Source organism: Sceloporus occidentalis, unplaced genomic scaffold (genome assembly GCF_023333645.1).
Source record: "Sceloporus occidentalis isolate IW3139 unplaced genomic scaffold, rSceOcc1.0.p SCAF_65, whole genome shotgun sequence".
NCBI classification, from domain to species: domain Eukaryota; kingdom Metazoa; phylum Chordata; class Lepidosauria; order Squamata; family Phrynosomatidae; genus Sceloporus; species Sceloporus occidentalis.
The window spans coordinates 1,383,267-1,400,451 of record NW_028317045.1 but is presented as its reverse complement, the minus strand read 5'-3'; the positions used below and the strand labels follow the sequence as shown (position 1 = coordinate 1,400,451).

Here is a 17,185-nt window from a genome sequence, read left to right as displayed (position 1 = left end):
TTCAGTTCAGTTCAAGGATCTCCAAATTAATGGTACTTTGTGGGCATATAGGTGCAAGTAGGCCTGATAAAAGGGTAGTATTGTGAACAGGGCCCTCTTTGCATAATATATATCTCTTGAATTTATGTATTGTAAGAAGAGTTCTGTTAATTGTTGGTGCTATATAAATAAAAGATGATGATGATAATGATGATAATAAAAGTAGTAATAATAATGATAATAATAATGTGGTTAAATCAACAGTATTCTATTCTCACTTTTTTCTAAACATATCATAGAAGCCAGGCAGTTAGTAACAAATATCCACAAATAAGGTTTCCCGCTCTATAATATATATATATATATATATATATATATATATATTGATAAGCTTAATATATATATATATATACACACACACATTTTTGTAAATATTTTATTATATCTTTTCATGAAGAAATTACACTCTGCTACAATGTAGAGTAGTGAGTGTACAGCCTGTGTGTAGTGTAAATTTGCTGTCCCCTCAAAAAAATTCAACACACTGCCATAAGGCTAGGTTTCCACTTGGTTTTTTTTTGCTAAAAACGCCAATAGCGCCACCTGGCGTTTTTTTAGTGAAAAAACGTTGCAGCCAGATGTTAGCTGTTCTTCAATAGGAAATCGCAGAATGCCATATCCACTTGGCGTTTTTTTGTTTGGCGTTTTTTCAGTCCTCTTTGGCGTTTTTCTGCTTTTTTGGGCTCTGTGGCAGTTTTTCAAAATCGCAGCATGTTGACACTCTGGCGTTTTTTGCAAGGAAATCTTGGCGTTTTTCTCCAATAGAAGTCAATGGGAGAGAAAAAACGCCATGAAAAAGCCATGTGGGTTTTTTGCCTTGGCGTTTTTTATGGCGTTTTTTTCCACAGTTACAATGCAGAGGATGGACCCAGTATCTGTGTGTCCTATGAGAAATAGGCTGGAAACAAACAGTTTCACACAAAAGAAAGTTCATATTGAATTTTACACCATTTGGAACAAACATGTCATTACAAACAAACCAACTGGATCCTGCCTGCCAAAAGCAACCGCAAACAATTTGCACCATCATTTGGGGCCAATCTTCCTAGAGGAGCAGACATTCGGAATAAAGCATGCCTTACAAACCACAGAAAAGAGACAAAAGGGTCCGCCGGGGTGTTTAAGTAGAACTCTACCAAGTAAATGGCATCAGGAGGGGGCAGATACTTGCCATTTATCCTAATCCCTTTTAGCTGGGTGAAACTTCTAACTTGTAAAGGCTGGAAAAACTGCCTAAGGTCAAAAAAAGCAATTTCCACAGAAAGGCTAAAACGCCAGAAAAAACTCCAGAAAAAAACGCCAAAACGCAGGAAAATGCAGTGGCAGTTTTCTTGGCGTTTTTCATCAAGAAAAAAAACGCAGGACAAAAACCCAAGTGGAAACCTAGCCTTAATGTCTATACCTTGGCAACAAAAGTGAGTACACCCATAAGTGGAAATGTCAAAATTGGGCCCAATTAGCCATTTCCCCTCCCCTTTGTCATGTGACTCATGGGGAGCAGGTGTGTTAAATTTGGTGTTATCACTCTCACAGTCTCTCAAACTGGCACCTCATGGCAAAGAACTCTCTGAGGATCTGAAAAAAAATGTTGCTCTACATACTGATGGCCTAGGATATAAGAAGAGGTTGTCTTTGGGAAATAGATGTATGAGTGCTGCCAGCATTGCTGCAGAGGTTGAAGGGGTGGGGGGTCAGCCTGTCAGTGCTAAGATCACTGCATCAAATTGATCTGCATGGCTGTCGTCCCAGAAGGATGCCTCTTCTAAAGATGATGCACAAGAAAGCCCACAGTTTGCTAAGGACATGGATTACTGGAACCATGTCCTGTGGTCCGATGAGACCAAGATAAGCTTATTTGGTTCAGATGGTGTCAAGCGTGTGTGGCTGCAACCAGGTGAGCAATACAAAGACAAGTGTGTCTTACTTACAGTCAAGCATGGTGGTGGGAGTGTCATGGTCTGGGCCTGCATGAGTGCTGCCGGCAATGGGGAGTTACAGTTTCTTTGAGGGAACCATGAATGCCAACATGTACTGTGACATACTGAAGCAGAGCGTGATCCCCTCCCTTCAGAGACTGGGCCGCAGGGCAGTATTCCAACATAACAACCCCAAACCCACCTCCAAGACAACCACTGCCTTGCTAAGGGTGAAGAAGCTGAGGGTAAAGGTAATGGACTGGCCAAGCATGTCTCCAGACCTAAACCCTATTGAGCATCTGTGGGGCATCCTCTAACATCCACCAGCTCCATCATGGAGGAGTGGAAGAGCACTCCAGTGGCAACCTGTTAAGAGGGTTAAGGCAGTGCTGGAAAAAAATCATGGCCACACAAAATATTGACACTTTGGGCCCAATTTGGACATTTCCACTTAGAGGTGTACTCACGTTTGTTTAGACATTAATGGCTGTGTGTTAAGTTATTTTGAGGGGACTGCAAATTTACACTGTTATACAGGCTGTACACTCTTTACATTGTAGAAGAGTGTCATTTCTTCAGTGTTATCACATGAAAAGATATAATAAAATATTTACAAAAATGTGAGGGGTGTACTTTTGTGAGGTACTGATATATATATATATATATATATATATATATATATATATATATATATATATATATATATATATATATATATATATATATATATATATATATATATATACACACACACACACACACACACTCTCTCTCTCTCTCTAAAAAAGATATAGAGATATAGAAGTAGTATAAAATTATATAACCCTAGGCTAAGAAAGCTATTGAGGAAAAAACTATATAAGACACTATAGAATTTATAATACTGACGGCTAACAACAGTTGGAATTCTGTGCCCTAAAGTTATATCAATGCCTCGCCCAAATATTGTCCTAGAAAGCAACACTAAGTACACACTACAGTATGGTACTCGTGGGTAGCATCCTGTGTAGGTCATGGATTAACAGCCATTTTGCATTTGTCTAATGTTATGCATGTCATACTACTTGGACAATTACATATGTTTCCATGAAGCTTGTAGAGTTTAGTGTTACATATGGGAGATTTAGTGAAATATCTGTTGCAAAGTTGCTGCCTCTGGTACTTACACAGTAATGTTTCTAAAACATAGTGCAGAATGCAAAATTGCTCAAGTAATAGTTATGGTTACATTTTTGTTAATTTCTAAAACATTCTAGTCTAGTTATTTAAAAAACAATACATGTTATGGACATGTGTTAAAATTATGAAATTTTGGTCAGTATGCTATGATATCATTTGAAAGACTATAGTTTTAAGTTTGATGGAATAATACATTGAAGTTGGATGAAATTAATGTTTTTGTCTCATTGCTATTTACATATACATCTTAAGGGGTACCCATCATATCCACTTTCCCATGTGGTGTTCCTTGCAAATGCTTCAAAACCTATGATCCTCTAAGCTTCAGACTATGTTGCCTCATCATAGCAGTTCTTCTACTTTGATATATAGGTTCCTTCTGTGTGTCGCGTCTGCTACACCTGAGGCACTCACTGCAGAAGTTATTCTGCCGCGAGAAGCGCTGAAGAGAGACAGGCCCTCGACAGCGATAATCCAGGACTTAGATGATCCCAACAGTGAGGAGGCCTCTGTGTAGGCAGAATGTAGGTATTAGACTTGTGCATTCGTCTTCGGGCGAACATGAAAACGAGCACGAAGAGGCCGTTTTTTTGTTCGTTCCGAAGGAACGTAGAACAGAATACAGTGCCGGCAAACCGTAGGCGAAGACGAAGACTCACAATCACGAAGAATCGAAGATTCTTCGTGATCGTCTTCGTTTTTGCCGCGCAACCGCCAAAATTTCAAACAGGAGTGAGCTGATCCTCGTCTGTCCAATCAGCTCACTCTTGTGACGTAACGCTAAGGGTCTCGTCCAATGCCTGTGCTGCTGTTTTTTGAATTCTGAAGGCGCCTTTATAAGACCAGAGCTTGCCTGAGAGATCCATTCATTTTTCGCTGTGACTGCTTTGGCAACACTGCTGTGCTGCATCCGAGCGTTACAGAGAGAGATTGTTCTGTTCTGTGTGAGACTGGTAAGCCTTAGCCTGCCATTTCTCACTGTGTACTTCATCCTCACTTCAGTGCTACTTAATTAATATATTTAATAATAATAATTTGATTAATTTAATTTTTTTAAAATTAATTTGTCATCAACTTTAGTGTAAGTGCTGTTGAGTTGACAGTGCACCCAGTGCCTCAGTGGCACTGGGGTGCCCTTGCCCTGGGCTGGCACTAGTGCCTATTGCCTGTCCTGCTTAAATAAATTAAATAGAATTTATAAATTACAATTTAATAGAATCTATAATTTAATAGTTCATTATAATATTATATATATATATATATATTTGTCAGTCATATATATATATATACTATAGTATACTAGTGTAGAGTGTACTGTAGACATTCATCTACTAGTGTCTAATTTAAAATCAGTAATATTAATTAATATAATTAATAATTGAATTCATTATAAAATTATATATATATTTGTCAGTTATAGTTAGTAATAGTATACTAGTGTAGAGTGTACTGTAGACATTCAGAACATCTACTAGTGTCTAATCTAAAATCAGTAATATCAATAATTCTCTAATTCTTTCTTATCTTAATAGTTAATTAAATTAGCTATAAATAAAAGTAATAATATTAATTAATTACTACTAGCGTATAGTTCAGCTAATCTTATTAGTACTGGTGCTGCAGCTCTATAGTTTGTGCTTTGTTTTAGCAACAGTAAGAGACCAAGTCAATTTTTCTTAATTAATCTTTCATTTTATTTCATTTGTTTTGCTCACCTCAGTCCATCAGTGAAGTGAACTTGTTGGGCTAGTGAGTGCAGCCACATAAGTGCTGTGTTTTTTTTTGATCAGCAAGCAGTGACGTTAACTGTTTTGCAAAGATTTTCTCATTTATTTTACATTTTATTTCAATTTTATTAAAAGTACCCTTAGTGTTTTGCTCACCTCAGTCCATCAGTGAAGTGAACTTGTTGGGCTAGTGAGTGCAGCAAGCAGTGAAGATAACTGTTTTGCTGTGACATTTTATTTTATTTCTAATTCTTTTCAAGAAAAATTGACTGTGACGAGCTGTACTAAGCAAAGCTTCAAGCTACTAGCTGTAGTACTAAAATAATTCTAATCTTCTTTAATCTTAATCTATAATATATTATAAATAATAATATTCTAATTCATAATCTATAATATAAGTAATTCTAATTCTAAATTCTAATTCATAATCTATATTCTTCTATCTATAATACATAATATATAAGTAAATTAGTTCTAATCTATTAATATTATATAACTTAATATTAATTAATAAATCATATACTGAATCTGATTTAACCTCACTTTAGCTTAGTGGGTTTGAGAGCGTCTGCCTAGAGGTAGACTTATAGTAAGGAAATATAGCTTTAGGCTAGCATAGTGGTAGGCTAAGCTCTTAGGCCCGTGTAAATTCAAATTAAAAATAAAATACTGCTAGTTATTAAATAGTTAATCTTGAGTTAATAATTTCAATAACTTTAGGATTTTGGCAGATTGCACACAGCACAGTGCAGTAGTGCATAGTTTTACTTTTTAAGCAGTAGCACTGAAGAGAACTTCCTCTAATTTTTTTGTCTTTAATTCGTTTTTCCTTTTTTTTATTTTTATTTTTTTATTTTTTTTTTTATAGTTTTTTAAACACTACACTACACTACACTACACTACACACACAACACAAAATTTGAAATGGATCCTCCTTTTGGGACTAAGGAGGGACAAGCTCCATCTACCACCACCACCACCACCACCAGCACCACCACCAGCACCACCACCAGCTCTAAGATGCAGCCTTTGCGTCAGTCTAGTCGGCCAAGTAGGCCAAGCTCTCGCTTATCATTTGGGGAAGCATTGCTTGAAGGATCATCAAGTAAAGGAAAGGCACCAAAAGCAGGCAGTAGTAGTGCGGCTAGGCCCACAAGCTCTATGGTTTTTTACGGAAAGCCTAAAGCACCAGAAGCACGTTCAAAGTTAAAGGGTAGCACAAGTAGTACCAGCCCAGTGACTAAAAAGAAGTGCCTTTTGCCCCAAGCAGCATCTTCCCCATCCACCAGCAGCATGCAAGGTACCAAGCAGAGCCAAATTAGCAGCAAGACTCAGAGGGGTCCCAAACCAAAGCGATCTCATTCCTTTGTAGGGAAAACCACCACCACCACCACCCCCGCCTCTACCACCACTAGTGCTGCGCCTACTGTTCCCACTGGTACCGCCACGCCATGTCCTCCTAGTACCTCTAGCAAGCCACCAAGTCCTTACAAAATTTTTGTAAAGACAGTTAGAGAGAGGGCTACACATAGTGGAACTCCACCTAGCGAGGTAGCAGAGGAGCCTGAGACTGAGAGGCCAAGTGCAGAGTCTATTCTTCCTGCTCGCACTACTACTAGTCACGAGTCTCACGACGATATCAGTCTTAGCTCCAGCCTAGCAGGAATTCCATTCGATCTGGCTAATGAAGAGCTAGACTATGAGCCAGAGGAAGTAGAGGAGATGAGTGGTCAGGAATCAGATTCCTCAGGGAGCAGTGTCCAAATGACTAGTGCACAATTTTCCCCTGAGCCTCCACCTTCTCCGCTACGATCATCACCATCACCACCACCAGCAGCAGCAGCAAAACCTAGCAAATCTAAAGCAATTAGCAGTCCCACTATGGCCAGTACTGTTACCACCAGTCCCACCACCACTAGTTCTGCCTCTGTTCATCCACCCCGAGCAGTAAGAGCAGCACCCAAGGCACACTCCAAGGCTATGCGCGCCCCAATTTGGGAGCACTTTGAAAATGTTGAAGAAGGGCGCTATGGAAAGTGCAAACATTGTGGGAAGCTAATAAGCAGAGGGAAAGTGTCTGGCCATTTTACCAGTGCTAGCATGAAGCATCACCTCAGCACTCAACACAACGCTGTGCTATTGGGGAAAGATGCAGAGGTAAAACTTAGTGCAGGCAGCATAGCTGGTGGCCGTGGAAAAACCCCAACAGCTTCTTCTTCTGAGCCAATAGCAGCAGCAGCAGCAGCAGCAGCAACTAGTGCTGGCAGCCAGAGACCAAGGCAGGTTGGAGCACTGCATGCCCAGCCCACCCTGGAAGAATTTGGGGCATTCCACTCCAAGAGAACGATGCCCAAACAGCAGGCCAATAAAGTAACGCGACTTATTGGTCAGTTCATTGCTGTTGGAGGGGCATCCTTCTCCATGATTGAAGGGGAGCCTTTCAAACAATTGATGGCGGCTGTGGCTCCACAATACACAGTTCCGTCACGTTCCACTTTCAGCAGGAACATTGTCCCCTCGCTGTATCGGTCCTGTGTTGCAGCAGTGAAAGAGGAGCTTTCCAAGGCTGCTGGTCAGTGTGTTCATTTCACTACAGATTTGTGGAGTGCACCTAGCGCCCAGCATGCCTTTCTTTCTTTGACAGCACACTGGTGGCAGCCCGGTGTGTCTAAGGAAGTTGCTGCAGCAGGCTACCGATCATTCCTTCTCCATGCAGAAGTGATGGATGAAAAGCACACTTCCCAAAATATTCTGCATGCGATTAGGAAAATGTTTAGCCTTTGGGTGGGAGCAGAGGCGGGCACCAATGTTGAAGTTGGTTTTGTGGTAACTGACAGAGGTGCCAATATGGTGAAAGCGCTGCGAGATGGTCATATTGTTGGTGTGCGCTGTGCAGCCCACATCATCCATCTTGTAGTGAAGGCAGCAATGTCAGAAGGAACTAATGTGGCAGCAGTAGTTCTGTCCCGCTGCAGAAAGATCGCTGGGCACTTTCACCATAGTGTTAAGGCTAGCCAACTTTTGAGGGAAGAGCAAGAGAGGTCAGGTCTTCCCGTACACTGCCTACGTCAGGATGTCAGTACACGGTGGAACTCCACGTTAGACATGCTAGAGAGGATTTTGGAGCAGCAGAGGGCAATCCATAATCTTGCCTCAGAGCACAATATTGGGATTACCTCTCCATTGAATAGGGAGGATTGGACAGTGATCGCCCAGCTAGTGGCAGTCCTTAAACCATTCAGGGATGCCACAGAAAATTTAAGCTCAAACACTGCCAGTCTGGCCCAGGTAATCCCAGTGTTCTCCCATCTAGGCAGCAAGATGGATGTGTTCCTTGGAAACCGTGAGGCTGTTCAAGGTGGCACTCTACATCCTGACGTAGCAGCCATAGTCAGGAAGCTGAAGGATCTGCTAAAAGTACACCTTCGCAAGCGAATGGAAGAGAGTCCCGAAATGATGCTAGCGTGCCTTTGTGATCCAAGAATTAAGGGAAAGCTAGCTTTGAAATTCAATGTTCTCAGTAGCTACCGGGAGCAATTGGTCAACAAGGTGCGTGACTGGCAGCGTAAAATGGGAATGCTGTCCGAGGAGGGTGAGGTGCAGGAGGAGGAAGAGATGATGTGGTCTGCTACCCCTAGCAGCAGCATCAGCAGCAGTGCCACAAGCAGCACAACACAGCTGAGTGGAGCAGCTGCGTTTTGGGAAGAGGCACTTGGCAGTATAGTTGGACCATCTGACAGAGCTAGCAGCAGAAAGGAGAGTAGTGCTGCTGAAATGGTCAAACTTTACCTCTGTGAAGTTCCTTCTGCTCCTAATGTTGATCCTCTTAGCTACTGGGATGAAAAGAAGAGTGTGTGGCCTGCACTCTCATGGGTTGCGCAGCAGCTTCTATCATGTCCGCCAACCACTGTTCAAAGTGAGCGCGTGTTTTCTATGACTGGAAACATACTGAGTCCACAGCGCTCACGCATGGCACCTCATCTGATGGAGCAGATTGCCTTTCTTAAATTCAATCTGCCCAAATTGGGTTACCCAGCTCTTAGCTTGGAAAGTTAAATTTTTTCTCTCTAATGTTTAAGGTAGTTTCTCCCCCTGGTTGCACTTGCTGCGGTGTGGCAATGCCTGCTACCTCCGCTGGTGTAGCCAATTTACGCTAGGGCCTAGTGTCTGAGCTCTGTAAGTCCGCTCCCAAACGCCTAGGACTGACAGTCTTTGGATGCTTTGCCCTGGGGTGAAACAGGTGAGTGGGTCGTCAATTGCCCACTCATTCACCTTTTTCCGTTTCCAACGCTGCTGCTGGTGGTGGTGCCAGTATCTTTTGCCAGTTCGCTTCCTGGCTGAAATCATGCCTCAGATGTCCCTAATGGAAAGGGTAGTTTCTCCCCCCTGGTTGCACTTGCTGCGGTGTGGCAACGCCTGCTACCTCCGCCGGTGTAGCTAGCTTATGCTAGGGCCTTGTGTCTGAGTTCTGTAGGTCTGCTCCCAAACGCCAAGGACTGACAGTGCTTGGATGCTTTGCCCTGGGGTGAAACAGGTGAGCGGGTCGTCAATTGCCCACTCATTCGCCTTTCCCAATTCTGCTGCTGCTGGTGGTGGTGCCAGTGTCTCTCTTCAATGCCAGTTCGCTTCCTGGCTAGTGTCATGCCTCGAATGTCCCTGATGGTAAGGGTAGTTTCTCCCCCCTGGTTGCACTTGCTGCGGTGTGGCAACGCCTGCTACCTCCGCCGGTGTAGCCAGCTTACGCTAGGGCCTTGTGTCTGAGTTCTGTAGGTCTGCTCCCAAACGCCAAGGACTGACAGTGCTTGGATGCTTTGCCCTGGGGTGAAACAGGTGAGCGGGTCGTCAATTGCCCACTCATTCGCCTTTCCCAATTCTGCTGCTGCTGGTGGTGGTGCCAGTGTCTCTCTTCAATGCCAGTTCGCTTCCTGGCTAGTGTCATGCCTCGAATGTCCCTGATGGTAAGGGTAGTTTCTCCCCCCTGGTTGCACTTGTTGCGGTGTGGCAACGCCTGCTACCTCCGCCGGTGTAGCCAGCTTACGCTAGGGCCTTGTGTCTGAGTTCTGGAAGTCCGCTCCCAAACGCCAAGGACTGACAGTTTTTGGATGCTTTGCCCTGGGGTGAAACAGGTGAGCGGGTCGTCAATTGCCCACTCATTCGCCTTTTCCAATGCTGCTGCTGCTGCTGCTGGTGGTGGTGCCAGTGTCTCTTCTCTGCCAGTTCGCTTCCTGGCTAGTGTCATGCCTCAAATGTCCCTTATGGTAAGGGCAGTTTCTCCCCCCTGGTTGCACTTGCTGCGGTGTGGCAACGCCTGCTACCTCCGCCAATGTAGCCAGCTTACGCTAGGGTCTTGTGTCTGAGCTCTGGAAGTCCGCTCCCAAACGCCAAGGACTGACAGTGTTTGGATGCTTTGCTCTGGGGTGAAACAGGTGAGTGGGTCGCCAATTGCCCACTCATTCGCCTTTCCCAATTCTGCTGCTGCTGCTGCTGGTGGTGGTGCCAGTGTCTCTTCGATGCCAGTTCGCTTCCTGGCTAGTGTCATGAATCAAATGTCCCTAATGGTAAGGGCAGTTTCTCCCCCCTGGCTGCCTCTGTCTGCGGTGTGGCAACGCCTGCTACCTCCGCCGGAGTGGCCAGCTTACGCTAGGGCCTAGTGTCTGAGCTCTGGAAGTCTGCTGCCAAACGTCTAAGACTGACAGTGTTTGGGTGCTTTGCCCTGGGGTGAAACAGGTGAGTGGGTCGCCAATTGCCCACTCATTCGCCTTTCCCATTTTTCAATGCTGCTGCTGGTGGTGGTGCCAGCATCTCTTCTCTGCCAGTTCGCTTCCTGGCTAGAGTCATGCCCAAAATGTCCCTAGTGGTAAGGGCAGTTTCTCCCCTCTGGCTGCGTCTGTTTGCGGTGTGGCAACGCCTGCTACCTCCGCCGGAGTGGCCAGCTTACGCTAGGGCCTTGTGTCTGAGCTCTGGAAGTCTGCTGCCAAACGTCTAAGACTGACAGTGTTTGGGTGCTTTGCCCTGGGGTGAAACAGGTGAGCGGGTCGCCAATTGCCCTCTCATTCGCCTTTCCAATTTTTCAATGCTGCTGGTGGTGGTGGTGGTGGTGGTGGTGGTGGTGGTGCCAGCATCTCTTCTCTGCCAGTTCGCTTCCTGGCTAGAGTCATGCCCAAAATGTCCCTAATTGTAAGGGCAGTTTCTCCTCCCTGGCTGCCTCTGTCTGCGGTGTGGCAACGCCTGCTACCTCCGCCGGAGTGGCCAGCTTACGCTAGGGCCTTGTGTCTGAGCTCTGGAAGTCTGCTGCCAAACGTCTAAGACTGACAGTGTTTGGGTGCTTTGCCCTGGGGTGAAACAGGTGAGCGGGTCGCCAATTGCCCTCTCATTCGCCTTTCCAATTTTTCAATGCTGCTGGTGGTGGTGGTGGTGGTGCCAGCATCTCTTCTCTGCCAGTTCGCTTCCTGGCTAGAGTCATGCCCAAAATGTCCCTAATTGTAAGGGCAGTTTCTCCCCCCTGGCTGCCTCTGTCTGCGGTGTGGCAACGCCTGCTACCTCCGCCGGAGTGGCCAGCTTACGCTAGGGCCTTGTGTCTGAGCTCTGGAAGTCTGCTGCCAAACGTCTAAGACTGACAGTGTTTGGGTGCTTTGCCCTGGGGTGAAACAGGTGAGTGGGTCGCCAATTGCCCACTCATTCGCCTTTTCAATGCTGCTGCTGGTGGTGGTGCCAGCATCTCTTCTCTGCCAGTTCGCTTCCTGGCTAGAGTCATGCCCAAAATGTCCCTAATGGTAAGGGCAGTTTCTCCCCCCTGGCTGCCTCTGTTTGCGGTGTGGCAACGCCTGCTACCTCCGCCGGAGTGGCCAGCTTACGCTAGGGCCTTGTGTCTGAGCTCTGGAAGTCTGCTGCCAAACGTCTAAGACTGACAGTGTTTGGGTGCTTTGCCCTGGGGTGAAACAGGTGAGCGGGTCGCCAATTGCCCACTCATTTGCCTTTCCCATTTCCTTTTCCATTTCATTATTTTCCTTCTGATACACAACCAACCAAACATAACACACACAATAACACATATAACACATATAACACACAGTGACATCACACATAACACACATACACACACACTTACAATGCACAAAACACAAGGACCTTTTCCTTGTTATTTGCCCTGGCCTTCACTCACTAATAGCATTACATTAACACTATAACTCACACTTCACCCTATAACATTTTTCCATCCACATACCTGCCAACAGACCCAACTTTTTCAGGGACAGTCCTGCTTTTTTCCAGTCCTGTCCCATCTAATTTAGCTAAACTAGGTATGCAAAATGCAAATACACATAGGTAGTTATAGCTCGGTAGGTAACGCTACTATAAACATTTAATAAATATAATCAAGTACTAAATAATAAATCTAACTTTAAAATACATTTAAATAAACCCCTATTTTTTTTTTTAAAAAAACATTAAAATTAAATTATTATTATTTAGACATAATCCATCTTTAACCAAACCAGTGCACTGCTACTAATCTTAAACATAACCGTACATTAACCCTAAGCTATTTTTTAGTTCTTGTCCAACATTTTTCCATCAGCATACCTGCCAACACACCCAAGATTTTGGTGGACAGTCCTGCTATTTTCCAGTCCTGTCCAATAAGTAAGTTGGGTTGTTGCAAAGTATGCCATTGTAAATAGGTAGCAAATGTTAGGCATGTAAAGTGGTCCAAAATCAATTTAAAAATGTAAAATATTCCCTATTCTTTTATTAAACATCTATGGACAGTACACCTCGGTATGTGTGTGCAACTCTATTGGTCGTTTCGGCAGGGGGCTCGCCTGCCATCAACGAATGAAGTGCATTCTGCAGTTCTGCAATTCACTCGTTGATGCCAGACCAGCCCCCTGCCGAAACGACCAATAGAGCTGCACACACGTACCTTCACGGCAGCTGCTGCTGCTGTGATGTGTTATTAACCCCGTATTAACCCCTGCTAGGCAACCAGGAGGAAAACGAAGATTAAACGAGCACGAAGAATGTCCGCGAATATTCGCCCGAAGAGAAGACAGGAACGGGCGAATATTCGCGGAATACGAAGATTTTTTTTTCCCCGAAGACGAGTACGAAGACGAACACGAAGAGCCCCCTGGTGCCCAAGTCTAGTAGGTATACACTGAGTTCTATGCAAGGTGAACAGCAATATGCGGTATACCAGCGGATCAGAACAGAAGGGGATAATCACAGAAGAATGGTCAGGGTAGCCAGGTCGGTAATGGAGCAGGTAGTCAGACAAACCGAGGTTCAAAACACGAGGAGGTAGTCAGCCAAGCCGGGTCAGTACACATGAATCACGGGCAGAGGTACAGAATCGTAAGGCAAAACGTAGTCAGGAAATGCAAAGGTCAAAACACAGATCAATTCGCAGCAAAACACAGGAGCACTAGAATAGGCCACAACAGGGTGCCTGAGAGTAGCACAGACTGGCTTTTAAATCTGGCACCACTCTCAAGCCCCACCTCCAGCTGACGTCATGGCCACGCCTCTCAGCCGTCCATCAATTCCCTGGGACCTGCCTCGCAGCACAGCTGCGCCCCCAGAGGAGTGACGGACGACCAGAGGGGAGGTAAGTGTAACTCCCCGGGAACTCCTGAGCTGACGAGCAATCATAGGATTGCTCGTCGAGGAGTTCCCCAAACAGCCCCTCCTTCTCCCGCACAGGCGGTCAAGAGATCGACCCAAGCGGGGGGAGCGCCTGCAGCCCACAGAACCCGGGGTTACAGTATCGGGTCTCCGCGAGCTGCGGACGGACCCCGGTCTGCCAGCGCCGGAACCCGCGGCAGAGACATCGGGTCTCCGTGAGCTGCCAGCGACGGGACCCGCGGCGGTGACAGTACCCCCTCCCCGAGGGCGGGCCAGGGGCCGCACTCCACCAGGTTTATCAGGGAATTTAGTATGAAAGGAACGGAGCAGCGCAGGAGCATGTAAATCCTTGGAGTGAACCCATGATCTCTCTTCCGGACCGTAACCCTTCCAGTGTACCAAATACAGAATAGCATTCCTAACTTTCTTAGAGTCTAGAATGGACTGTACTTCATATTCAACCTGGGAATCAACAATTACTGAACGAGGACGAGGAGTAAAACTGGCGAATCAATTACAGGTAAGAGGCTTAAGCAAGGAAACATGAAAAACACGGGGAATCTGAAGGGAGGTGGGAAGGAGCAATTCGTAGGCGACAGGGTTAATCTTACGAAGTATGCGAAAAGGACCGATGTAATGAGGGGAGAACTTCCTAGAGGGAACCTTAAGGTTAATGTTTTTGGTAGATAACCAAACCCTGTCACCTGCCATGAAAGAGGGACCCAAGCGGTGGTGGAGGTCAGAATGCCGCTTATAACTAGAAGCCGCTTTAACTTAAGAGTGGTGTATCTTGTCCCAAACTAACGGTAGTTGTTTGACATACAGGGACCAGCTCAGGAGCCGAGGGCAATTTAGGAAGGGGAACAAAGTGCGCCATCTTAGAAAACCTATCAACCACCACCCATATGACAGTATTGCCCTCCGAAGGAGGGAGACCCACGATAAAATCCATAGCCAAATGCGTCCAGGGTCGGAGGGGAACAGGCAACGGTTGAAGCAAACCAGCGGGCCTCATATGAGATCCCTTGGCAATAGCACAAATAGTACAGGAAGCGTTGAAATCGGTGCAATCAGCTCTAAGCTCGGGCCACCAAAATTGTCTACCTATGATCTCGATGGTACGTCGAGCACTAGGATGACCTGCGGACTGGGACGAATGTTCCCAAGACAGAACGTGCTTTCTATCGGAAATAGGGACAAACAAAGTACCCACGGGCAATTTACTATGAACAGGGGTCTTGGTCTGATATTTGAGGATACGGGAAACCAAGGGAGAGAATAAGCGAGTAGAGACTGCAGCAATAGTCTGGGAAGAGGGAATAATGGGTTCAGGATCAGATTTAGCGTCCGTGTCAGATACAAACTGTCTGGACAATACGTCTGCTTTTACATTTTTGGACCCAGGACAGTATGAAATAAAAAACTGAAATCTAGAAAGAAACAAAGACCATCTAGCTTGTCTGGGATTCAACCTTTTAGCATGGGTGAGATTTTTGTGATCGGTTAAAATAGTAACAGGATTCCGTGCCCCCTCTAGAAGATGCCTCCATTCTTGCTAAAACAATACCTAACAGCTTGCGGTTCCCCACGTCATAATTCATCTCGGCGGCCGAAATTTTTTTAGAAAAATAGGCACATGGGTGAAGTTTATCATTAAAATTTCGCCTCAGAGAGTATAGCCCCCACCCCAATCTCCGATGCATCAACCTTAACGACAAATGGTTTCGTGGCATCAGGGTGTCGCAATACTGGATCCGTAACAAAGGACCTTTTAAGGTGAGCAAAGGCCTGAAGAGCTTCTTCGGGCCAATTCTTACAATCAGACCCCTTTTTAGTCATATCAGTAAGGGGAGGCACAATTTTAGAGAAATTATGAATACATTTTCTATAGTAATTCACGAAACCCAAAAACCTTTGAAGAGGCCGTAATGCGAGAGGTTGAGGCCATTCTGAAATAGCCGAAAGCTTCATAGGATCCGTCTCGAATCCAGAGGCTGAAATGATGAAACCCAAAAAGGAGACACGTGGAACCTCGAACAGGCATTTCTCGTTTGGCATATAAACGATTCTGACGGAGAGGTTTCAAAACAATACGGTCATGATTACGATGTGACGGGAGATCAGGCGAATGGATCAGGATATCATCTAGGTAGACTATGAAAGGAGATTTCTGGAAAAATACAGCGGGGGCATTACATAACCCAAAGGGCATGACAGTATACTCGTAATGCCCCATTCTAGTATTGAAAGCAGACTTCCATTCATCCCCTTCACGGATCTAGGGGGCAGTGTACCGGGTAAGAGTTCAATAGGACAGTCGTAAGACCTGTGGGGAGGCAGAGTCTCAGCTTGTTTTTTGTCAAACACATCCTTATATTCTTGGCACGCCCATGGGTATCGATGAAGCAGACATACGATGAGATAGCGGTGGTTTTAGCAAAAGGTCCAGAAAGACATTGCTGAGGACAAGCAGGACCCCAACCTACGATATCCCCGGTGAACCAGTTGATAGAGGGGTTGTGTAACCGGAGCCAAGGTAGGCCTAGCACAATAGGACAGGATGGTGATGAGATTACATGGAAGGATATAGTCTCTCGATGAAATATCCCAACCGATAGTAATAGTGGAGAGGACTGCTGAGTGATGAACGAGTGCTGTAAAGGTCGACCATCAATGGCAGAGATGGCAATCGGGGGTAGAACTTGGCAGAGAGGTATTTTATGAAGGAGGGCAAAGGACTTATCAATGAAGGAGCCGGCAGCCCCAGAGTCTATCATAGCGGAAGAGGAGATCTTCCAACCATTCCATTCCAAAGAGACCGGAACAAGCAAGTTGTTTTTGGACATAGGAGCTGAAAGATGTTCCCCCAGGCAAGGCTCCTTTAATGGGAGCGGACGTTTCCTGCTTTATTGGTGCAGTATCTCACAAAATGACCCTTCTGACCACAATAAAAACAAAGTCCTTGAGACCTGCAACGCGCTTTCTCTACCAAAGACAGTTTAGTAGCTCCTAATTGCATTGTTCCTCAGGAGGCAGGGTTGCTGAAGATGGCTCTTGGAGAAAGGGAGCGATGTTGATAAAAGAAAGTGCGTTCATATCTTTTAGCCTTATGCGCCTGTCTTTCACGGATACGGTTGTCAATCTTCAGGGTCAAGGAAACAAATTCTTCAAGATCAGCAGGGTGATCTCAGGTAGATAGTTCATCTTTCAGGCGTTCGGATAACCCGTCATAAAAGGCTACTATAAGGGCTTCATGTGACCAGTTGACTTCAGGAACACTAGAATAAACCACAACAGGGTGCCTGCTTTTAAATCTGGCGCCACTCTCAAGCCCACCCTTCACCTCCCGGGACCTGCCTCGCAGCACAGCTGCGCCCCCAGAGGAGTGACGGACGACCGGAGGGGAGGAAAGTATAACTTCCTGGGAACTCCTGAGCCGACGAGCAATCCTATGATTTCTCTTGTCTCTTGGTAATGCTATCAACTATCTTAATATTTAAGAAACAGACGCTATTTATAGACTTATGTTACGTACCTGCAAAAGTGGCACTCCTCTTCCTTGTCCTCCTCACAGCCGCCGCAACAAAAACTGCCGCAGAGAAAAGGGAGACCTCCCTCCACTTCGCAACCACTCCAGCAGCAGCCAATATGGTGAAGATGGAGACCCTCCCTCACTTTGCGACTGTCATAGCAACAGCC

The 17,185-nt window shown here is 45.5% G+C and overlaps 1 protein-coding gene across 1 annotated transcript in view; it reads right to left on the bottom strand.

Annotated features, from left to right (window-relative positions):
* LOC149286947 (cilia- and flagella-associated protein 299) overlaps positions 1-17,185 on the bottom strand; it is a 298,663-nt gene that overhangs the window by 75,476 nt on the left and 206,002 nt on the right. The gene's annotated exons all lie outside the window — the stretch shown is intronic.